Here is a 23,441-nt window from a genome sequence, read left to right on the forward strand (position 1 = left end):
GGGAGGAAATCTGGATGCAGGAGGAGGTGGAGAAGGGGACACTGGCTCGGGGAGGGGGCTCCAGGCTGGGCAGTGTTGGGATTCTAAGCAAGCCACAGGCTTGCGGATGTGAGAGTGCAGGAATTTGGGTTGGGGTATGGGAGGGGCTGAGGGCAGGGGGTTCCAGTGTTTGATAGGCTCAGATCTAGGGTCTGGGGAAGGGGGAGTGCAGGAGTGGTTGTGGCCAGATGGGGGCTTGGCCCCAATTTTGGGTTTGTTGACCAGGCTTCAATTTTAAATAGAATACTATGTTAAACACAAAAAGTTTCTGTATTGTCTTTATTTATGAGAATGGCAGGGAACCTGCCTTGAGTCAGGTGTCACTGACCCATAGAAAAGTCATTTGGGAGCAGGGGACACAGTACTGGGGAGGGGTGCTAGTGGGTTCTGGAGCAGGGAACAGGGTGACAGTGAGGGCAGGGGAGAGGGGGCAGGGTGCCAGGACAGGTTTCTGCAGCAGGGGACAGGGTGCTGGGGGGGCCAGGTTTCTGCAGAGGGGAGCAGGGGGACAGGTTTCTGTAGTAGGAGACAGGGTGCCAGAAGGAACTGGTTTCTGCAGGGGGGGAAGGTTTCTGGAGCGGCGTTGGGGGGGCAAGGGAGAGGGAACAGGGGGCCAGGAGGGCGGGGGACAAGTTTGGGGCAGAGGAGAGGAAACAAGGTGGTGCTCCCTCCGCAGGGCAGCCGGGCTGGAGTGAAGAAAAGCGGCTGCCCGGCCAGCTGGCCATGGCGCTCAGCCAGGGTGCACCACACTCCACGTGGGCAGGCGCAGAGGGGAAGCCGCCCAATCAGCTGGAGCGCAGTTCAGCCTCCTCTGGGCTGAACGCCACAGCCAGCAGGCCAGGCAGCTTCTCCTCTGTGCCAGCCCACGTGGAGCGTGGTGCACCCTGGCTGAGCACCATGGCCAGCTTACCTTCTTCTGCTTTCTGAGACAGTTGGCAAGGATGCTCCCAAGTGGGTCTCTCTCTTACTCCACAGAAGCTGTTCAGACCCCTCATTTGCCAATGCTGGTGTTAGGTACAGATCTGGGTGCTAAAAGCCCAGGTATCCAAAGTAAGAGTGAAGGGGCACATTTTCCTCCAGAAGGCCCAGGAGTGACAGACAGAGGGAGGTGGCTGTAGCAGAGCAGGGTCTGTCTGGAGACAAAGCGGAGCTTGAAGATTAGAAGACCCATGACAGGCAGAGACTCCAGAGCACGGGGGGGCTAGTTATTTGGTCTGGCAAAGTGACAGAAAATCCCCAGGCCCTGAGCATGGTGCGGGCAAAGCCCATGGGGCAGTTTGCCTGGTGAGGTTTGGGGGCGTGGATCTTACACCTTGTAGATTTTCCCTTTGCAACATCCTCTGGCAAGGAGTTCCACTGGGCGCAAAAATGCTTCCTTTTTAACTTGGTTACTTACCAGTTTCATTCTGTCACCCTGGTTCTTAAGTAGGCGAAAAAATAATTTCTTATTTGCTTTCTGCACCCCTGTCATCATCACATAAACCCCTGTCCCATCGCCCCTTGCTTGCCCCTTCCCAAGCTGAGAAGAAGAAGTTCCATGAACTCCTGGGAGCTGCTTTCCAAGGAAGAGGCATTTCCAAAATAGAAGATGGCCAAGCCCAATCCCCTACACAAAGGCCCAGGAAATACCAGTGGAGACTGGGAAAGTTCCCTCTCGGGCAGCGCTACGGAATGGACCCGGCTGGCCATCGGGCTGACTAACCCATCAACAGATGAGTCCCCGTGAGACTTCTCAGCCCAAGTGCAGAGACTGTGGGGTCTCCCACTCCCAGCCCAGTGGCAGAGGGGCAGCGCCCTGAGGAGGCAGGTCCTGAGCAGCAGAGACCTTTGAAGGGAACAGAGACAAGGGAGACGTGAGATGAGAGGAAGGGGAACAAGTCGCCTCTTCTCAAGCGAGACGTGGTGGGAAACTGCCGGTTCCGGTGTAGACTCTTGCATTGTTATTGTGGAATAACGGCCATTGTTCCGAAAGAACTTTTGTGTGTGGACAAAACCTGCACAGCCCAAGAAATGTGATTGGGAGCTCCTCCCCACAATCCTTTTGTCAATTGAAGTGCAGGGTTCTGAAGACATGGACCCAAGGTAAACACCTTGCTTGCTTTCTGCTAAGGCCACGCTGGAGGGAAAAGAATGGCTCCTTCGAGCCAGAGTTAAACCAGCAACCTAAGGAACACTTAACAAACACACACTACAGTCCTCCGCTCTGCCAGCTGAGCTATCGAAGGAGCCTGAGCAGCATTAATTTGTCCAGGTTGTCCCTTCTAAAAGTCTCAGGGCAACTGCTTCCCCAAGTATATGGCATTGCTGATGAGGGGCAGAGGAGCACAGAGGCTGTCACAGGTACTTCAAATGCAGACAGATGCCCTGAGTGAAACCTGAGCTAGATCCATCCATATCACAGCAAAAGGAAGAAAGCTGGGTTCTTCTCATGTGTCTTCTTTGTTCCAGAGTCTCTAGGGGTGTGGCACCGAAACCTATTGTGCTGTCCGTAATGTTTTCCTTTATTTAAAATGAAGTTTGATCAACTAACATGAGACAGTTCAAACGCTTAATCTTTTAATGATTTAAATTAAACTTTTCTCCCCAGCTGCAGCCCTAGCAAAATGGCTGGGGTGTGATTATGTCATTAGTGGTGAGTGTCCATTAGTAACCAAGAGTCCATGGAAAGGTTTGGGGCGGGCAGGGGCTCAGCAAAGGGGTGGGGTCTTGCGGAAGGGACGGGATAGATCCTGGCTTGCCCTGACATTTAAAAGGTGACCTTGGGGGCATGTGGCACCCTGAGCAGCCGCTGATGTTCCCTGTGAGCCCCAGAACCAGCCCTGAGTGAGGGGGGCTGAGGGGGAGCAGCTCACACATGCCAAGGGGCTGCCCAGGGGCAGGACATGAGCCTGCAAGGCAGTAGTGACATCACAAGTAACTTTTTCAGCACCTCAGCTCATTGGCTGGGAGGCAGTGACCTCACAGAGGGTCCATGGCAACAGCCAGGTGGGACAGGCTGCAGGGCTGGGGCATCTCAGAGACCCCCATGGCCTGGCTGCCTGGAATCTCCTTTGTGAGGTTTCCCCTTGAGGGCAGAAGGGATTGAGGGTCCCAGCTGGGAGTGTCTCTGTGGAGATTTCCCCTTTCCCCAGGCTGCAGTGGGAGGGGCTGGGGCAGGCAGGGGTACAGGAGGGGTTGGCACTGAACTGAAGAGAGATCTGGGAGAAGCAAGAGGAAGGGCTGCAAACACCCAACAAGGATGGGATTTGAACCCCTGCATGCACAACACAACGGATTAGTAGTCCATCGCCTTAACCACTCGGCCACCTCATTTAACCTGCAGGGTTTGTTTCAAACTACCCAAATCCAGCACTGCCAGGAACCTTTGTGCCACTCGCTGGCTGGCCAAGGACATCCAGGGCTGGAAGGTTTGGGCTTTTCACAATGTCCCCTGGGCTGTTGTACAAAGCTCAGTGCTCGTAACAAACCCAAACACCCCTTGGCTACACCTACCCTGCAGGCTTCTTACACAAGAACTGTTTTGTGCAAGAGTGCTTGTGCAAAATGTCTTGTGCAAGAGCACATCCAAACTGCCATGTGCTTTTGTGCAAGAATGTCAGTGGCAGTGTGCACACTCTCTTGTGCAAGAAATCTCTGATGGCCATTTTAGCCATAGGGATTTCTTGCACGAAAAAACCCTGTTGCCCATTCATACTACAGGCAGTCCCCGGCTTACATGGATCCGACTTACATCGGATCCCTATTTACAAACGGGGTGAGGCAACACCTCACTAGCTGCTTTCCCCACCCCAGCAGACCGCCGAGACGCGCCGCAGTCTCGCCGCCCGCATCCTCCGCGGCGAGAAAAGCCGCTCCGCATCTCTTGTCTGCTCCCCCCCAGCAGACCAGGGAGACGCGGAACGGCTTTTCTCAGCAGACACCTCAGCTTGAGAATAAAGGACTGAGGGAAGTGGGGTGTGGGAGAATAAAACTGAGCTCTGGAGAAATGTTTGGCTAGAGTTTCCCCTACAATATGTACCAGTTCCGACTTACATACAAATTCAACTTAAGAACAAACCTACAGTCCCTATCTTGTACGTAACCCGGGGACTTCCTGTACCTTCTTGTACAAGAGCTCTTGCACAAGAGGGTTTATTCCTCATGGGGAGAGGAATACCTCTTGCCCAAGAAGCCCTCTCTTCCTACGTTTTGCCGTAAATTTAGTTGCTCAAGAACGCACGTGCAGTGTAGATGCTCCTCAAGTTTTTGCGCAAGAACGGCCATTCTTGAGCAAGAAGCCTGCAGTGTAGACGTAGTCCCTGGGTGCCCAGAGAGGGGTGTCTAGTCACAGTATGGCTCGGCGCGCGCTCTGCAATGGGAAGATGTCCACGGAGCAGGCAGATGGCAGCGGCACACGGCTCTGGTGGGCCCAGCATCCAGAGGAGCGTTTCCGATATGAGTGCTTACTGACAGTGTCCGTCTCTGGTCTGATTTCACAGTGTGGTGAGACACTGGCACCCACAGCAGCATGGATGGGGCGGCTAGAGGGAGTGGCTGGCGGGTGGCCGGTAGGAGCAGTGGCAAGTGGCCAAGCGAGTGGGTGAGCCTCATCTGCATTTCTAATGAGCCCCCATTGTTGTGGAAGAGGCTCTTGCGCCAGAAGGAGCAACTACACAGCCCCTTCTTGTGCAAGAAAATCCCTCTTGCGCAATGCCGCTACGCTTAGCCTCATTTGCATATTTCTGGCGCGAGAACCCGCTAGCGTAGACATAGACCAATTGTTTTCACTGTCAGGGGTCTCAGTGGCCCCTCCCTCTTCCTACTTGCTCTCTCAAAAGAGACAGATCTGGCTCCCCTTTCTTTTCCCCCAGCAATTGCCATGCTGCAAAGCAGATATCAGAGTGTAAGCAGGGGCTGCTTGCTGTCAGCCAGCTAAAAGGAGGGGTGGGTGTGCCCACTACTGTTGTTTAGCTCTACAAGGTAATTAACTGTTAACTGTTGACATGTAAATACTGCTCAGAAGAGAATCTGAGGTGTGGCTATGGAAATCCCATTCAGCCAGGGCTGATGGAGGGTCAGTGTTGGAATGGAATGTGGAGAATTGTATATAATTTGGGACTGTTGTGGGGGGTAACTAATCATGCTACCCCTAAATGTGGGAACTGTAAAACATGCCACCAGTGCTCGCAGGAGAGACACCACCATCATGGTAAGAGGTCTCGGAAGAACAAGCCTCCCCCCTTCCAGAATTGAGTGGCTAGAGCTGGGGGAAATGGTTAAAAGATTTGAGTCAGTGTGTTTTACACCTGCCAGCTGTAAGCTATAAGACTGGCCCAATCTGTGCCTTTTTCCTTTTGTTTTAAGGATAGACTTAAACCAGACTCCCTGAAGAGTCGTTTCTGTTGCTAGTCCAGTGAAAGCTGGATTTATTTGCTAGTCCAGCTGGTGGCTAAAGAGTTGAAATCACTAAGAGCTGAAATCACTGGTTTGGCTGAGTGCCAGACCTGTTGCACCAGTGAAGTAGTGGCAGCCAGTGGTGTGGTGTAGAGCGGCGGCAGGCAAAGAGCGGCCACCAGCGGCGTGGCGTGGAGCGGCAGCAGATGAGGAGCAGCGACCAGAAGCATAGCGAGGAGCGGCGGCAGGTGAGGAGTGGCCATCAGCTGCATGGTGTGTAGCGGTGGCTGGTGCCCAGTGGAGCATCCAGAGGCATGGAACGAGACAGCTGGTGGAGCGTGGTGGACTTTCGTATAAGGTGCCCCCTATCTATCTCCTCCCACCCCCATTTATACCCAGGTTGGGAAGTGAAACCCTGTGGGTGAACTTTGGGACTCTCGGTGGCACGGACCAAGGACAGAGACCTTTGGGGTGTCAGACTTTTTGGACTTCGGGCGATTCTTGGCTGGGGTGGGGGCTTGGCTCATGTTAATGCCGTATGACTTCTCTTTGGCTGAGTCTACACTGGCATGAATTTCCGGAAATGCTTAAAACAGAATAGCCCTTTTTCTGGAAAAGCATCTGTGGCCAATGTAGACGTGCTTTTCCGGAAAAGAGCCCCGATCGTCATTTCCGCGATCGGGGCTTTTTTCCGGAAAAGACTACTGTGCTGTCTACACTGGCCCTTTTCCGGAACAGTGTTCCGGAATAAGGACTTATGCCCGAGCGGGAGCAGAATAGTTTTTCTGGAATAGCGGCTGATTTTGTACAGTTCAACGTCGTTGCTTTTCTGGAAATTCAAGGGCCAGTGTAGACAGCTCGCAGCTTATTCCGGAAAAGCGGCTGATTTTCCGGAATAAGTGGCCCAGTGTAGACACAGCCTTTCTGTTTCATTAAATGTTTCTTTCCTACCTCAGACTCGGTGCTTGCGAGTGGGGAAGCATTGCCTCTCAGAGGTGCCCAGGGGTGCATGAATTTCCCAGATTACTGGGTGGGGCTCGAGCCGGTTCTATGTGTGATGGCCCCAAGATATTGATCCCAGCCCTGGTTACTGCCAGGCCTACCCGGCAGAAGGGTTACAAGAGACAGCAAAGGTCTCAATCCACAAGGCTCTGTGGCGCAATGGAAAGCGTGTTGGACTTCTAAGCTGTGGTGCTCACTGTGACCTAGGTGGGTCATTCAAAGGTTGTGGGTTCAAATCCCACCAGAGTCACTTTAGCTGCTTCCTCATTTCCAGAGCAGCTTTTACAGAACAGGCAATCCTTAGGCTGACACCAGGATGGGCTTTAGTCCAGACAGTTCCCAGGAGACCCCAGCGAGGGGGGAGGCAAGGGCTGCTCTGAAAGGCTGCAGGTGGCCACAGACCCTTTTGTCCCTCCATGTCACCTACCAGTGCTGTGCATCACTCAAGCTATGTCTACACTACCCTGTTCTTCTGAAGAAGGTAGGTAAATTGTGAAGCCTAGTTTGCGTAGCTTTTTCTGGAAGAAGCTTTTCCAACATTTGGCCTGTTTACACTGGGCCAAATGTGGGAAAAAAACTTTTTTTGTAACATTCCTTCTTCTTCATAAAATGAGGTTCACAAAGGCACTAAAAACACATGTCTACTCTTCTGAAAAAAAATTCAGCAGCTGTGTTCTCTGGACTAAAGCGTTGTCTCTGTAGTGTAGACAGAGCCCTGATGTAACATCTTATTTCAAGTTTAGGTGCAGCATAGCTAGAGGGTTGACTCAGAGTCCTTAGTGCTGCCTCTTAGACCATGGGACCTACACAAGACACCTGTGACTCAGCTGGGCCAAACTGGAGCCCTGGCCCAGGCCCACTGGGACCAGCTTTGCTTGTTTTCCTTCCACCCAGAGCCCCCTTCTTCTCCTGTGCTGCAAGGAGCCTCCCTGGGATGCCCTGAGACAGGCACAGGACTCTGCCTCCCCACAGCCAGCCCCACCCCACAGGCTTTGGCAGAACAAGGGGGGGGGGGGTCTGCTCACCCTACTGAGTCCCACTGAGCTGTTGAGCTTTTGTCCTGCCCCCCTCAGCTTGGCCTCCCTCCTCTGCCCCATTCCTGCCTCACTTCCTCCTTGGGCAAGTCACACAAGGGAAGCAGCAGGAGGACCTGGCCCCATACACCTGCTTCCGAGGGCAGGGGAGGCTGAGACTGCAGTGTCCATCAAGTGCCTGGCCTGACCCCTCTGGCTTCCCCAGGCTGCCAAGGGGCATTCTCAGCTGATGTCACACCCCCCGTCGCATGTGAGTTGGGCTTATCCCAGGCAGGAGGAGCTGCACTTACCCGGGCACCCAGGGGAGCAGCAATAAGAGAAGACCCTGTGTTTGTGCCTGGTTTTGAACCACGAACCTTTTGCATGTCAGGCAAATGTGATAAGCACTACACCACAAAAACACAAAACACACAACTGTTCTTCAGAGAATGGCACTTGTCTGACTGTTCTGTTCCTGGCTCTTTCTAACACCCTGCTCTGCAGGGGAGGGAATGCACCTTGTGAACACTCCACCTCTTGTTCTCAAGGAAGCCACTAACCCGAGCTGCCAGCTCCTCATTTCCTCACCAGCCCCTTGAGATTTGTAGCTCAAAGCTGGAGCTGCTGTGGAAGGAGGTGAAGCTACAGAAGCTGACAGGGGACAATCAGCGGGCGGAGGGTTATTTTTTCTCCTCCCTGGGCTGATGTGGCTAGAACTGAGGAGAAGAAAATCCTCTTCCCTTCTCCTCAGAAGATGGAAATTGCAGTTGGTTCTCTCTCTGGTTCTACTAAAGCTGGGCCCCAGGACTAGACTTTTTCTTTCTAAAGCCCTGGTAAAATCTGAGCCAATTGCTTGCAGACTGAGAATGTGAGGTAAGGAAGGGCACTGCCCAGCATGGGGCTTGAACCCATGACCCTGAGATTAAAAGTCTCATGCTCTACCAACTGAGCTAGCCAGGCTGTATGCAAAAAGTTTCCTAATATCCCATCACAGCATAACAGGAGCCAAGTGTTCTCCATTGCCTAACTCAAGGCTCTTTTTTGCCCCTAATGGGGGGCTCTGGTCTGTGGAGAGGTTTGAACTCGATCCCCACTCCCGACACACCCACTTCTTTCCCCACAAGGAACGGCCCCATTTCCATCTCTCCAGGGACAGGAGAAGGGCTCTGGCCTGTTCTCTGCAAAATGCTCAGCCTGTTTCATTTTCTGCAGGAACGAGTGGGATCCATGCGCCCTGTTCCCCAGTGAGAGGTATGTGTCCTCTGGCCCCTTTCCACAGACACAGCAGGCCAGGGAGTTGTGCACCTGCAATGGCCCCTTCCTACGTTGCCGGGAAGAAAGCAGCTTGGACTGACGGGCGAGTCTCACTTGCTGATCAGACTCCCAGGGCCTGAGCTCTGGGGCCAGCCCGGGGCGGGAGGGAGAGGGGGTGTAAAGAAATTCCAGGGGAGGGGGAAGAGGTGACCCAGTCCACCCCTATCAATTTTTTTTCTTTTTTGCTAAAACAAGTTTTGCTTCTATTTGGGGGGGGGGGGGGCCGTGAGGGTTTTCAAAAATCAAAAAGGGGGGGGAGTGATGCTGAAAAGTTTGGGAACCACTGCAAGGGGATGACCCAGCAGGGACTCAAAGTGAGTGCTCCAGGTGAGATTTGAACTCACAACCTCAGCATGTCTCCTACAAGTACTGCCTTATAAGTACTGTGCGCTGACCCATTGCGCCACTGGAGCAGGTATTTGAAGTGTTTCTTCAAAGTCCTTAGATTGAAAAAGTCAAGACGCACAACGTGGAATTGAAGTTTCTGCCTGTGCCCTTGTTCTTTCTTTTCACAGGCAGAGCCAGGGGGCTCCGCACATCCAGAGACCCCTCCCTCTTCCTCCCTGGTCTCTGAAATAACCCATCCTAGTGGAGCACAAAGCTGCTGGAGGCCAGAGCACTAGAGATGAGTTGCACGTGGGTTAGTGCTCCCTTTGCACGTGAGAGGTAGGAGGATTCACTCCCATCTTCTCCCACCTGCTCGCTGGTGCTCAGGGGTTGGCCCCTTTCCTGCTGCCCCAACTCTTATTCCCACAATGCACTTTGTGCAGGGGCCGTTGGTCTTTGTTCCAAGGTGTGTGGCTGGGAGCCAGGACCCTTCCCAAAATATACAACTCCTCCGCCCCCGTTCTGCTCACACTCTCTGGCTGCCTCCAGCATGGGCTGAGCTCGGGGGTGAGATGGGCCTCAGGCACCTGACCACAAGTCTGCTCACGAAGCTCTAATGGGCCTCAGACAAGCAAAACCCCCCTTAGTGAACCTCAGGACAAGGAAGCCGAAAGCCTGGAGCACAAGGACCTTCCAGCAACTGCCCCAGCCCATCCCACTGAGATTTAAACTCAGATTGGAGGATTCAGAGTCATTAGTGCTGCCCCTTACACCTGGGACCTAGACAGAAGGCCTGGGGTAGACACCTGGGACACTCAGGTCTCAGACTGGCCTCTGCTCTCCTGGCTTCCCTCCGGCTGCTTCATCTCTCAGGACTCTCTGGCTACATCTACACAGCACTTTTATTTTGGAATAAGCTCTTCAGGAACAGTTATTTCAAAATAGCACGTCTACACTGCAGGGAAACCTCAAAATGAGTCTGAGGAGGCTTCCCTAATGTAGACGTGCTACCTTGATTTAGAGCCCCAGGAGGAATAACTTAGAATGGCCCTGGGGAGGGGATATTTTGAAATAGCAGAAGTGGAGCATGTACACGCGCCTCATTTTGAAATAGCTATTTCAGAATAGGCATTTTTCTGCGTACAGTGAGGTCTACAGAAGTTGGAATCAGCCGTCCGTTATTTCAGAGTTACTTCAAAATAACGGAATTGCTGTCTAGACTCTTGCCTTGTTATTTTGGAATAACGGCCATTGTTTCAAAATAACTTTTCTGTGTGGACAGAACCTCTGTCCTGCCCCAGTTCTGATGCTTTCTGGACAAACTCCATGTTAGGACCAGTCACAATCTGGGCTCAGTGAGGGTCCATCCTACCTGAGATGTGTGACACACAAAAGTCTCCTGTTCCCTGCCCAGTTCCCAACACTGGCTGCAGACCCAGCGATATTTGGTGCCTTGGCTGCTGTCCCTGCTGGCAGGTAGCTGTCCCGCACCTGCAGTTCATCCGCCTCCCAGAGAGGAGGTAGCTCTGTGAGGGGGAGAAGCCGGGGAATTTCCCTGCATGTGTAAAAACCATCACTGCAGGCCCGGGCTGGGGCAGTGCGCTGGCATCCCTCATGTCTGGAGCATCCGCCAGGGAAAAACTGAAACCGTATCAGGAGATAAGGGGCCAGGGTCCCCCCCAGCAGGAGCTATAGGGAATGGGCTACCTCTACTTCTCCACAGCAGGAAATACTGGACGGGGTCCCTCCACCACTCTCCAGGAGGAGCTATGGAGCCAGGGGACCCTCCACCCCCCAGAAAGAGCCAATGGGTGCCATGGGGGCTCACACACAAACAGGTGCAAATGCCCTCGATATTGGTGCCCAGGGAAAAACTCGTTCTGCTCCTGGAACAGGAACAGTGACTAGCAATGAGGCCCCTCCCTGGCAGCACCATGTCAGACGGTTTCTTCTTGGCCTGGCGCCTCCTGAATGCTGGGAGCAGCTGCCTGGCCCGAGGGGCTGCAGTTCTCTGGAGAGAGGGGCTGGGGCCGGTGGCTGCAGGAAAACCCTTCTGCTGTGTCTGTGGCTGAGCTGCACAAAGGAAGATACAAGATCCCTGGGGGGGTCTTTGCCGGATGAACGTGCCTGAGGAAAGAAGCTGGAAGCTCAACAGACACACAAAAGGGGACTTAAGACAGTTTGAGTCGCACACACGGCAGGTGGCGCAGCTCAGCCAGGGACTTTATCCACTCACAGAGCTTCACAACTTCTCCACCCCCCCACACTCCACCAGGCAAACTGCCCCATGGGCCTCGCCCGCACCATGCTCAGGGCCTGGGGATTTTCTGTCAGTTTGCCAGACCAGATCACTAGCCACCCCCACTGCTCTGGAGTCTCTGCCTCTCATTGGCCTTCTCATCCTCAGGTACCTCTTTGTCTCCAGACAGACCCTGCTCTGCTATAGGCACCTCTCTCTCGCTGTCACTCATGGGCCTTCAAGTGCAAAAAACACCCCTTTGTTCTGCCTGTGAATACATGGGCTTTTAGGAAATACACCTGTATTTGCTAGGGAGGGGTCTGAACAGTTTTTATAGAGAGAGAGAGACAGCCACCATGGATCATCCTTGCCAACTGTCTCAGAGAGCCAAGGAAGGCAAATAATTTGTTAGTGAGAGGAAACTGTCACCCCAGGTGGGACTGGAACCCACAACCCCTGGCTTAGAAGGCCAATACCTTGTCCATTAAGCCAGTGGAGAACACAGAAAATAGTGCCAGCGATTCACCCTTCTAAATGTCCCTTCCTTGGCTTTTAGCTCCTAATGAAGCCCCTTTGAAAAAGCCAGATACACAGGAAGGGCTGATCATACCCCTCTGAAAATCAGCTTTCCATGGGTATCTGTAGCTGGCTCCAAGTCATGGCTTCCCCAGGCTGGCACCCAGGGGCATTATCAGCTGATGTCACACTCCCTTTGTCACATGGGAGTTAGGCTCATCCTAGGTACAGGCTGGTCAGCAGCACCTGCACATACCTGGGCACCCAGGGGAGCAGCAATAAGGTCCTGATGTTAAGAGGAATAAGGGATCTTCCAGAAAAGGTTTATTTTCTGAAAGATCCCTGTCTACACTGGTGCTTTTTTCGGGCAAAGCCCCAAGCTGGAAAAAAGCGGCAGCCATATTCATGCAAATGCCGCGGGGAAAATTTAAATCCCCATGGTATTTGCAATTCCGAACTGTCTCATTAGCATCCCTTTTCCGGAAAAGAGTGCCAATGTAGACACAGCCATTGGGTTTCGAAATTTGCGTAGGTTTTTCCAGAAGGACAGTGCAGTGTAGACATAGCCTGAGTGTTGCTCAGCACTCGTAGGAGACAGGGAGGGACAAAACAGTCTAAAAGCACCTGCAGCCTTTCAGAACAACTGCCAGCCCCAACCCCAAGGACCAGCCCTTCCCTCCATCCTTACTGGGGTCTGCTGGGAATTGCCTGGATGCCAGCCTACCCCAGTGTCAGCCTAAGGATTGACTGGTCTGTAAAAGCCACATCCTGGAAATGAGGAAGCAGCTGAAGTGACTCTGGTGGGACTTGAACCCACAGCCTTTGAATGTCTAGCTGGGCTCACATTAACCATTACAGCTTAGAAGTCCAACGTGCTTTCCATTGCATGACAGAGCCTGATGGACTGCTGGGGTTGATATCTCCACTCTCTGCTTTGCAGCATGGCAATTGCTGGGGGTCTGTCGCTTTTGGGAGAGGAGGTAGGAAGAGGGAGGCAGCCACTGAAATTAAAGGATAAGAGCTGAGCTGCAGATGGAGACATTGATCCCACTGCCTCTCGCATGCTAAGCAACCACTCTACCACTTGAGCTAATTCCCTGGCCTGCAAAAAGAGCTGCTGCCTCACCCATCTTGTTCCAGAGCCCACAACATCCCTGCAGCTGCCCAAAGCTCCTTTCTGAAAGGGCCACTTGTGAGACTGACACCCGTGGGTCGGCTAGCTCGGAGGTTTAGGGGACGTGGTGCTCATATCACACAGACGCGTTTTAAGAGCAAGCCCCTTATTTCAAGCTATAACGGGCTCGCTATTCTGACATCCCTGCATGGCAGGAGGAGGAAGGGATGTTTCGCAATAGCGATTTATTTGGAATAAGTGCTGTGTAGCCAGCGCCAAATTACAAAATAAGCTATTTCAAAATAGGCGCATTGATTATTTTGAACTATGGGATGCACCCCTAGTGAGTTAGAGCTGAACTCTGCCCCCAGCTCCCTGCTTCACCCACCCACGTACTGACTCCTCCTTACCATAGGGCTGTTTGCATTGGCCTCTTCTCTCTGTCGCCAGGCTGCAGCCAGGACTGAGACTCAGGCAGGAGAATGTGACCTGGCTCCCTGCACCTGGGCTCTGCATTTCTCATCCCTCCAGAGACACTTGCTAGTGGAGGAATAAATCACAGTCACATGAGTGTAGATTATGAAACTTTGTAGTTGTTGTTGCCTTGGAAACTCCCCACAGACCTTCCCCTGGGGTCCCGGGCAGCCGCTCACACTGCACAGCTCACTTCGAGGTGAGGGTGCTGTGTAGACGTGCCCGTCCTGTTGAGGGCCAGCCTGCTGGGGGGAGGCTCTGGCCACTTCCTTTCCTTGTCTCTCTCAGGCTGTGTCTACACTGCAGGGCTACGTCTACACTGCAGGCTTTTTGTGCTAGAGCAACTGCTCTTGTGTAAAAACTTGTAGAGTGTCTACAGTGCAGGCACGTTCTTGTGTAAGTAAATTTATAGTGCAGCATCAGACAACAGGGCTTCTTGCACAGAAGTTATTGCTCTCCCCACTTATAACCTCTCTTGTGCAAGAACTCGCCCACAAGGTGGCAGTGTGGATGGGCAACAGGGGTTTCTTGCTCAAGAAAGCCATGTATCTAAAATGCCCGTCAGAGCTTTCCTGCGCAGGAGAGCGTCCACACTGCCATAGGCGCGCTTGCAGAAAAGCACTTCTCTTGTGCAACAGCACATGGCAGTGCAGAGACACTGTTGCGCAAGACATTTTGCACAAAACAGATTTTGCGCAAGAAGCCTGCAGGGTAGATGTAGCCAGGGGGTGTTTGGGTTTGTTACCAGCACTGAGCTTTGTACAACAGCCCAGGGAACATTGTGAAAAGCCAAAACCTTCCTGCCCTGGGTGTCCTTGGCCAGTCAGCAAGTGGCAGAAAGGTTCCCTGAAGTGCTGACTTCAGGTGATTTGAAGCAAATTGTAACAGTTCAGATGAGGTGGCCGAGTGGTTAAGGGGATGGACTGCTAATCCATTGTGCTCTGCACGCATGGGTTCAAATCCCATTCTCATTGGGTGTTAGTAGTCTTCTCTCTTGCCTCTCCCAGAGGTTTAGTGGCAGCTCTGCCTGCCCCACCCCCCTCCCACTACAGCCAGGGGAAATCTCCACAGAGACACTCCCAAATGCTGCCCTCAGGGGGAAACCTCACAAAGGAGATTCCAGGCAGCCAGGCCATGGGGGTCTCTGGGATGCCCCAGCCCTGCAGCCTGTCCCACCTGGCTGTTGCCATGGCCCCTCTGTGATGTCACTGCCTCCCAACCAATGAGCTGAGGTGCTGAAAAAGTTCCTTGTGATGTCACTGCTGCCTTGCAGCTCATGTCCTGCCCCTGGCCAGCCCTTTGGCATGTGTGAGCTGCTCCCCCTCTGCCCCCGTCACTCAGGGCTGGTTCTGGGGCTCAAGCAGGGAACATCAGAGGCTGCTCAGGGGGCCACATTGCTAGGAATAAGGGATCTTTTGGACAAGGTTTTATTTTCCAAAAGATCCCGTCTAGACTGGCGCTTTTTCCTGGCAAAGCCCCGAGCCAGAAAAAAGCAGCAGCCATGTTCATGCAAATGAAGCGGGGGAGATTTAAATCCCCGCTTCATTTGCAATTGCGCTGTGTCTAATCTGCATCCCTTTTCCGCAAAAGGCCCTTCAGCAGCAGCACACGACTGCCATCCAGCAGGCCCTTCCGGGGGCTTGTGCATCTGAGAGGCCCTGAGGGAGAGTTCCAGACAAGGACACCTGTGAGAATCTCCCATGGGTGCCCCCACAAGGGCCTTCTGTATTTCCCCTCTGTGCCTCCCCCACCACCACCGCACACACACCCTTCCCCTGCCCGCCCTTCCCACTTTCTGCTCCTGCCTCCCCTGCTGAAGACACGTGAGAAGACACGTGAGAAGTGGTTTGTTTTTTTTTGGACCTGCCCCGACCGCAGCCCTAGAGACTCTGGAACAAAGAAGACACATGAGAAGAACCCAACTTTCTTCCTTTTGCTGTGACATGGATGGATCTAGCTCAGGTTTCACTCAAGGGGTCCGTCTGCATGTGAAGTACCTGTGACAGCCCCTGTGCTTCTCTGCCCCCCCATCAGCAATGCCACCTACTTGGGGGAGCAAGTGCCCCGAGACTTGTAGAAATGACAACCTAGACAAGCCAGTATCAATCAGGCACCCTTTGATAGCTCAGCTGGCAGAGCGGAGGACTGTAGTGTGTGTTTCACAAGTGATCCTTAGGTCGCTGGTTCAACTCTGGCTCGAAGGAGTGATTGTTTTCCCTCCGGCCTGGCCTTAGCAGAAGGTAACCAAGGTGGTTGCCTTGGGTCCGTGTCTTCAGAGCCCTCCGCTGCAATTGACAGAAAGATTGTGGGGAGGAGCTGCCAATCACATTTCTTGGGCTGTGCAGGTTATATCCACAAACACAAAAGTTCTTTCGGAACAATGGCCGTTATTCCAAAATAACAATGCAAGAGTCTACACAGCAATTCCGTTATTTTGAAATAATTCTGAAGTAACAGACGGTTTATTCCGACTTCTGCAAACCTCATTCTACGAAGAATAACACGTAATCCAAATTAGCTATTTCAAAATAATGTGTCTGTAGCTGCGCCACTGCTGCTAATTTGAACTAGCCCCTCCCCAGGGCCATTCTAAGTTATTCTTCCTGGGGCTCTAAATCGAGATAGTTCGTCTACACTGGGGAGCCTGCCTCAGACTATTCTGAGGTTTCCCTGCAGTGTAGACGTGCTAGTTCGAAATAAGCTATTTTGGAATCACTATTCCAGACCAGCTTATTCCAAAATAAATGTGCCATGTAGTCGTAGCCAGAGGGATGAAGCAGCAGGAGGAAAGCCCGGAGTCCAGAGGCCAGTCTGAAAGCTCAGTATTCCATATGGCTACATGCAGTCACCTGTCTTGGTCCCATGGTGTAAGGGGCAGGACTTTGAATCTTGCAATCTGAGTTCAAATCTTAGTAGGACCTCCTGGGTTGGGGCTTATTGTTGTGAGGTTTTTCACACTGCCTGGCTATGCTGCAGGCTTCTTGCACAAGAATGGCAGTTCTTGTGCAAAAACTAGCACAGTGTCTACCCTGCATGTGCATTCATGTGCAAGAAAAACAGTAAACCATTGGAAAAGAGGGCTTCTTGTGCAAGAGTTAGTCCTCTCCCCCTAACGAATAAGCCCTCTTGCACAAGAAGGCAGTGTGCACAGGCAAGAGGGATTTCTTGTGCCAGAAACCCCTATGGCTAAAATAGCCATTAGAGCTTTCTTGCACAAGAGAGCATCTATGCTGCTGTAGATGCTCCTTAGGAGGAGATAAACCACCTCATAGAGCTGGAAGGGACTTTGAGAGGTCAGATAGTCCAGCCCCCTACCCTCATAGCAAGCACAGGAACCCTCCCTGACAGATTTGCCCCAGATCTCTAAATGGCCCCCTCAAGGATTGAATTCAGAATCCTGGGTTTAGCAAGTTAATACTCAAACCACTCAGCTCTCCCTCCCTGTTGTGCCAAAACACATGGCCATGTGGATGTGCTCTTGCACAAGAACTCTTGCACAAAACAGTTCTTGGGCAAGAAGCCTGCAGTGCAGATGGAGCCTAAAGTTTTTCATATTTTTTGTTTTAAAAATATTTCAAACAGTTGTTCAATGTGCCCCAAGCCTGGAATTGTGCTGCAGCTGCCTCCCTTGCTGCGGTCGCTGGCTCCATGTGCACTGGCCTTCTGTCTGGGTGCTGGCAGGGGACTGAGAGGTGGCAGGTACTGATGGGTAACAGGTGCCAAGGTGCATACAGAGAAGCCAGCGCCTACATCTGACCTCACTGTGCACACCTCAGCTTTTAACAAACACTCTCCTCCTGTCTGCACCTAACACCAGTGTCAGTGTCTGCTCCGGAGGGGTCCTGTCTGGGGGAAAATGGCAATTCCAGGGGACCCTCACAGCTAACATGGTAAAGAGAAAGAGACTCCACTAGGAAGCATCACAAGTGTCACCCCAGATGGGACTTGAACCCACAATCCCTGGCTTCGGAAGCCAATGCCTTGTCCATTAGGCCACTGGGGCACATGAGTGATGTTACACAAACCGAAATTCCCTTTCTTTCTGGCTGGCCAGGGATACCCAGGGCTGGAAGGTTTTGGCTTTTCACAATGTTCCCTGGGCTGTTGTACAAAGCTCAGTGCTGGTAACAAACCCAAACACCCCCTGGCTACATCTACCCTGCAGGCTTTTTGCGCAAGAACTGTTAGGTGCAACAGTGCATCCACACTGCCATGTGCTTTTGTGCAAGAACATCCATGGCAGTGTGAACGCTCTCTTGTGCAAGAAACCCCTGTTGCCCATCCATACTGCCTTCTTGTGCAAGAGCTCTTGCACAAAAGAGCTTATTCCTCATGGGGAGAGGAATAACTCTTGCGCAAGAAGCCCTCCTTTCCTACATTTTGCCATAAATTTACTTGCGCAAGAATGCGCGTGCATTATAGATGCTCCTCAAGTTTTGTGTAAGAAGCCTGCAGTGTAGACGTAGCCCCTGGGTGCCCAGAGAGGGGCTGTCTAGTCACAGTTTGGCTCAGGGTGCTCTCTGCAGTGGGAAGATGTCCATGGAGCAGGCGTATGACAGTGGCACACGGCTCTGGTGGGCTGGGGAGGGAGGCCCAGCATCCAGAGGAGCGTTTCCAAGAGAAGCTTTTACTGACAGTGTCTGCCTCTGATTTGATTTTACCGTGTTGTGAGACACTGGAACCCGCAGCAGCATGGACGGAGTGGCTGGAGGGAGTGGCTGGCGGGCGGCTGGTAGGAGCAGTAGCAAGTAGCCAACAGAGTGGGTGAGATGCCTCCTATCTCCACCCCCCCAAGAGTGGGAGGTGAGCTCTGAAAACCACCTGTGAGCTCTTATCTGCCCTGAGCAAGGGCAGCAACTGTGAGTGGGATATGGAGAAAGTTTGGGCATGTGAATGGGACACTTACATGGCTGGACTTGCATTGCTGGCAAAGGACACTGCTCAATCTCTTGAGCGGGGACTTACTTGTGGGATGGTTCTGAACCCTGCTTGTGCCCAGGCCTGACATAACCTGCCCCACAGAATTCACACAGCAAACGGGGCTCTCAAAGCACAGGGGGAGTTTGGGGGCTCGTTGCTGGGCCATGGGGTGAAGCATCAAACCAGCCCCCTCCTGTGGGGCCTGTGAGTGCTGCTGAATCTGGGCCTCTGCACCTGGGCAACGGGAAACAAAAGGTCTGGGGGCCACACAGAGACCCCGCTGGGCTGAACAGAAAGTGGCTGGGATTTCACTTCGTTTATGCCTGTGGGCTTGTCTGTCTGCAGCCTGGAAACCTCCCGGCTCCTCAGACCACTGGTCTGGATGGAGCGTTACAGATGTCGGAATAATGGAATTGCTGTGTAGATGCTCCCATTGTTATTGCAGTGTAATGGCCGTTATTCCCAAGGAACGCTGCTGTGTAGATGCAGCCTCAGAGAAATGCTGAGCAAGTGCTCCTGCAACGTCTGGGGAGACAGGGAAATGAGGTCACTTCTCTAGCTATCAAGAAGACATGTCAGGAGTGGGATTTGAACCCACATCTCCATTCAGACACCAGAACACCCAACTGAGGGAAAGGCAGGACCTTGAGTCTGGCATCTTAGACCACTTGGCCATCCTGACACTTGCATTAGTATTTTCAAGTGCAGTTTTCGTATATGTTTGAGTTGCTCGGGGAGACCGAGGAGGCCCCTCTCTTTCCCCACCTAACAGCTGCTTTACAGCACATCTGGGTTTATCTCCACTCACCCTCACTCACCCTTGTGGGGTGTTTTGCAAGGAGCTGACAAGAAGCGGAAGAGGCAGAACTGAGGCTTGGGATTCTCCTGTGCCAGGGAGTCTGTGTCACTGCCCTTGGGGATCCTGAGCAGGCGGCTCCTGGGCTTGTTGGCTCCATACCAGGGGTGTCTCCTCTGCAGGGTGATGCTTGTTCCCGGGGCTAACGCTTATCCCTGGGTCACACTTTGTGCAGGGACCGTTGCTGGTCTTTGTGCCACATTATGTGTCTGGGACGTGGGAGTGAGGAACCTGCCCAAAACAGACAAGTATCCACACACCACCCCCCGGTTCTGCGTCCCCGGCATCCGGCCCTCCTCCGTCATCCCCACACGCTACCCTGAGCCTCCCAGCCTGCACCCCCACACGTAGCTTTCTTACAGATGCTGTTTTACCGCAACCCTCTCACGCCAGCCTCGGCCCCCCCCCAACTCTTTGGAGACAGGCCGCTCTCTATTGCTGTGCGCACTCTTCAATAAAGAGCTTGTGACTGGACTTTGCTGGTGTTGCCTGTCTCTTTGCGGTCAGTCAACAAACTGAGCCGTCTGGGCTAGAGTCCCTGACAGAGGCAACGATTCCCCACTGGCTAGGGCAGAGTCTCCCTCTCACACAGTCATGGAGCCTTCTCCCCCTGCTCCTGCCTCCCTCCCCTTCTCTAAGCTCTCAGGGTATGTTGACATTACAGAGTTTTCCCGTCTTCTGCAAGAAAATGGAAAGAACAGAGGGTTTCTCTGGCATTGGTGATCCTCATTCTACAAGGAAGAAGCCTTTTTGCGGAAGAGCTCTTTTGGAAAAACGCATGTGAGGTTGGAGAAGAAAGTTCTTCCGGAAGAAGAGGAAAGGGGGAAAAGCCCAGGTGCCCTGGTGGCCATTCCGTCCATAGCAATCCCAGCTTACATGCGAGAGAGCGTCCATTCAGTCTGGACTCTCTCTTTCGGAAAAGCAGATCACTTTTTTAATGCACTTTTGCAGTGTGGACGCTCTCTTCTAGAAGTTTTTTTTTGAAGATCCCTTCCGAAAAAAGCTTCTTCCGAATGAAGCCTGCAGTCCAGACATAGCCTCTGGGTACATCTGCAAAGCACGCTTATTTCAAACACTGCTATTTTTGGACTGATCTGGTTCCAAGCAACCAACAGGGTGTGTGTGTTCAGTAAATCTACATGTGACTAGCTCCATCTAGCAGCCACATGGGCCTTTAGCCAAGGCAGCAGTGACTCTGAGGAAGGGCTGGGGGCTAATCAGATGAACATGAGTGTCTAAGGCCACGCAGAAATGGATGAGGGGACGTCACAGACACTAGCACATCAAGAGGTAGAGAGAGGCCCCTGCTGCACTTCCAGACATGCAACAGTCTGGATAGAATCAGGGATTTTCAGCTGTTTAATCTAAGACACTTGCCACTAAGCTGCTGCCAACAGGCCAGGGGAGGAAGGCCAGGACAAGACCCTTTTAGCCACTGGCTCTGTGCAGGCTGGAGCCTCCTCCTACCAGATCTCTGGGCCTACTTCCTACAAAGCCTCCAACAGCTGCCTGGCCTGACTCATCTGGCTTCCCCAGCCTGGCACCCAGGGGCATTCTCAGCTGATGTCACCCCCTCTGTCAGGTGGGAGTTGGGCTCATCCCAGGCACAGGTCTGGCAGAAGGAGCTGCGCTGACCTGGGCACCATGTGGAGGTGCAATATCTACTGTTTCTACCTGGCTTTGAACCAGGGACATTTTGTGTGTTAGACAAATGTGATAACCACGACACCACAGAAACACCTGCAAAGAACTTAAATTCTGCTGGACTTAAACTTGGACAAATATTCTGCTACTAACTCTTGGCCAATGCTTTGGGGAAAAGGCCGAGCAAGAGCAGGGAATAAGACACCCGCCCTCCATCCCGCTACTTCTCTAGATCTTTGCTCCCAACACTGGGAAGGTGGCAGTGGCTTGGTGACTCAGGAGGGGAGACCCACGTCACATCCCCTGCATTGCCCCCTGCAGGGATGGACCTTTGGGGACAGGCCCAGACTCCCAGACCTCTCTCCCAGCTACTGTCACACTCCAGAGCAGAGCAGCCCCCAGAAGTAGGGCTGAGCCATGCAGTGGTGGCAAGGCGAGGGGCAGGAGCTGAGAGTTTACCTGAGACCTCAGGAACCCAGCACAAGGCACCATCCCAGGCCTCTCTCTGACAGGAGCAGAAGGGGAGGGTGTCTCAGGACTTGGGTAGCTTGTTGTCCTGGTTAGGGGTGTGGCCTCGTTGTGAGCAGGATTTGAACGTGCACGGAGAAACCCTATTGGATTTCTAGTCCAACGCCTTAACCACTCGGCCATCACAACTCTGCAAAAGTTTTCTCCTCTACATAAATGTGGAGAAAAATTCTGTTACTAACTCCTTGGCCAGCTCAGATTGCTGCAGGGCAAAGGAATTCTCACTCCTTAATTCTGTGCCCCCAGGAAGGGACCAGCTCCACAGTCCCAGCGGCTTGGGGAGATGTGCATATCAGAGCCTCTGCCCATGGGGCTGTAGCCTTCTGTGCCCAGGGAGCCAGACACTGCCAAGGTGGGAAAGCTGGAGGGAAATGGGGAATGGTCGGGAGTCAAAGGTGCTGTCTGGGACCATAGAGTTTTACAGGCCACTGGTGAGGAGGGGACCATGGCTTAGCGAACCCGTTATGGTTTGAAACAAGGGGCTTGCTCTTAAGACGCATCATTGTGATATGAGCACCATGTCCTAAACCTCCGAGCTAGCCGGCCCATAGGTGTCAGTCTCACAAGTGGCCCTTTCAGAAAGGAGCCTTGGGCAGCTGCAGGGACATTGTGGGCTCTGGAAGGAAAAGTGCAGAGGCAGGGGAATTAGCTCAAATAGTAGAGCTCTTGAAGATGTGGGTCCCGAGGCAGCAGAGACCTTTGAAGGGAGCGGAGACGTAAGGTCAGAAGGAAGGAGAACAAGTCACCTCTTCCCAGGTGAGATGTGGTGGGAAAACTCCCAGATCCGGTGCAAGCCGAGCTCCAAGGGCTGGTTCCTGCCCTGGTGGCTCCTTGCAGGGCCTGGCTTGAGAAGCGCCAAGGAGCCGTGTGTGGCCAGGAGAAAGGGAGCATAAGGAACGTGGATAAAGGAGCAGGGTGGGGGAGCAGGAACAAGGGAGGGTGGCAAAGCAAGCTGGGGGTGCTGGGTGAGAAGAAAGCCAGGGGAATGGGGTGGCTGGGGTCTGGGCATGAGGCGGGACATTATGTGGCTTTGTGTCCACTTGCACCAAAGGTGACAGCCACACTGCCCCGAAGGTGCACAGCCACGGTAGTGGCACTTCCAGGGTAGGCCCTGGACTGAGTGGCCGCAATGACCTGGTGTCAGGCAAGGCACCACTGAGAAGTCTCAGGCTCCCCCCCCCCACGTTCTCCTCTCTCAGCCTAACCTGCTGAGCTGTCTCCCACAAGCTCCTGAAAGCCAGCACACATGCTGCGAAACCCTGCACCAGGGGGCAGGCCCTGGAACTGCCTTGTGGGCACCCAGGGGAACAGCAATAAGAGAAGACCCTGTGTTTCTGCCTGGCTTTGAACCAGGGACCTTTTGCGTGTTAAGTAAATGTGATAACCACTACACCACAGAAACACACTCAAAAATGTTTTCTGCTGCTGCACTTAAGCTTGGGCAAATATTCGGTTGCTAACCCTTTGGCCAACAGAGATTGCTGCAGGGCAAAGGAATTCTCTGTTGTCAATTTTGTGCCCTCAGGAAGGGACCAAACTGAAGGAGGCTGGGCCCCCACCTGGGGACTCCAACCTAAACCCCTGAGACCAAGGGGTTTACAAGCCAGAGAATCAAAAGTTTGCTAAATTTTGCCCTCCCCCAACCCTGGAGAACCTCAAAGGCAACTCTACAGTCCCAGCGGCTGGTGGAGATGTGCATGTTACAGCCTCTGCCCACTGAGCTGTAGCTTTTTGTGCCCAGGGAGCCAGACACCACCAGGGTGGGAAGGCAGAAGGGAAATGAGGAATGGCTGAACTTTGCGAGACAATGGTGTTGTCAGGGACCATACAGTAGAACAGTTTAGAGGTGGGTCTGAGTAGGGCACCGTGGCTTAGCTGGTTAAAGCACTTGACTAATAAACAGGAGTTACTGCTGCAGCCTTTGCTCACATTTACTTATGCCCCTTCTGGGACACAGAAGAGGCCTCCCCTGGCCACCCATGGAACTGCTGGTTCAGGAAAAGGCTGAGTGGAGAGGTGTGTGGGGAAGAATGATGTAGGAAAATGTGAGCAAAGGTTACAACAAGGCACCACTGGGAGTTG

The 23,441-nt window shown here is 53.0% G+C and overlaps 10 non-coding genes across 10 annotated transcripts; 3 read left to right on the top strand and 7 right to left on the bottom strand.

Moving 5' to 3' along the window:
- The first annotated feature begins 6,559 nt into the window (after positions 1-6,559).
- On the top strand, positions 6,560-6,664 carry TRNAR-UCU (transfer RNA arginine (anticodon UCU)). Its single transcript has 2 exons — positions 6,560-6,596; positions 6,629-6,664. It is a non-coding gene; the product is annotated as a tRNA-Arg (tRNA).
- A 1,650-nt stretch (positions 6,665-8,314) lies between these two features.
- TRNAK-UUU (transfer RNA lysine (anticodon UUU)) lies at positions 8,315-8,387 on the bottom strand. The gene has a single exon. It is a non-coding gene; the product is annotated as a tRNA-Lys (tRNA).
- Positions 8,388-9,060: 673 nt separating this feature from the next.
- TRNAI-UAU (transfer RNA isoleucine (anticodon UAU)) lies at positions 9,061-9,154 on the bottom strand. The gene is made up of 2 exons: positions 9,117-9,154; positions 9,061-9,096 (listed from the first exon to the last, which is right to left on the bottom strand). It is a non-coding gene; the product is annotated as a tRNA-Ile (tRNA).
- Positions 9,155-14,303: 5,149 nt separating this feature from the next.
- TRNAS-GCU (transfer RNA serine (anticodon GCU)) lies at positions 14,304-14,385 on the top strand. Its single transcript has one exon. It is a non-coding gene; the product is annotated as a tRNA-Ser (tRNA).
- A 1,140-nt stretch (positions 14,386-15,525) lies between these two features.
- Positions 15,526-15,615, top strand: TRNAY-GUA (transfer RNA tyrosine (anticodon GUA)). Its single transcript is given in 2 exon segments — positions 15,526-15,562; positions 15,580-15,615. It is a non-coding gene; the product is annotated as a tRNA-Tyr (tRNA).
- A 1,726-nt stretch (positions 15,616-17,341) lies between these two features.
- On the bottom strand, positions 17,342-17,414 carry TRNAR-CCG (transfer RNA arginine (anticodon CCG)). The gene has a single exon. It is a non-coding gene; the product is annotated as a tRNA-Arg (tRNA).
- Positions 17,415-18,904: 1,490 nt separating this feature from the next.
- Positions 18,905-19,013, bottom strand: TRNAL-CAA (transfer RNA leucine (anticodon CAA)). Its single transcript has 2 exons — positions 18,976-19,013; positions 18,905-18,950 (listed from the first exon to the last, which is right to left on the bottom strand). It is a non-coding gene; the product is annotated as a tRNA-Leu (tRNA).
- A 1,839-nt stretch (positions 19,014-20,852) lies between these two features.
- On the bottom strand, positions 20,853-20,925 carry TRNAV-AAC (transfer RNA valine (anticodon AAC)). Its single transcript has one exon. It is a non-coding gene; the product is annotated as a tRNA-Val (tRNA).
- Positions 20,926-21,406: 481 nt separating this feature from the next.
- On the bottom strand, positions 21,407-21,488 carry TRNAS-AGA (transfer RNA serine (anticodon AGA)). The gene has a single exon. It is a non-coding gene; the product is annotated as a tRNA-Ser (tRNA).
- A 1,200-nt stretch (positions 21,489-22,688) lies between these two features.
- Positions 22,689-22,761, bottom strand: TRNAV-AAC (transfer RNA valine (anticodon AAC)). Its single transcript has one exon. It is a non-coding gene; the product is annotated as a tRNA-Val (tRNA).
- Positions 22,762-23,441: the final 680 nt, after the last annotated feature.

This window comes from Pelodiscus sinensis, chromosome 31, assembly GCF_049634645.1.
Source record: "Pelodiscus sinensis isolate JC-2024 chromosome 31, ASM4963464v1, whole genome shotgun sequence".
Lineage (NCBI taxonomy): Eukaryota > Metazoa > Chordata > Testudines > Trionychidae > Pelodiscus > Pelodiscus sinensis.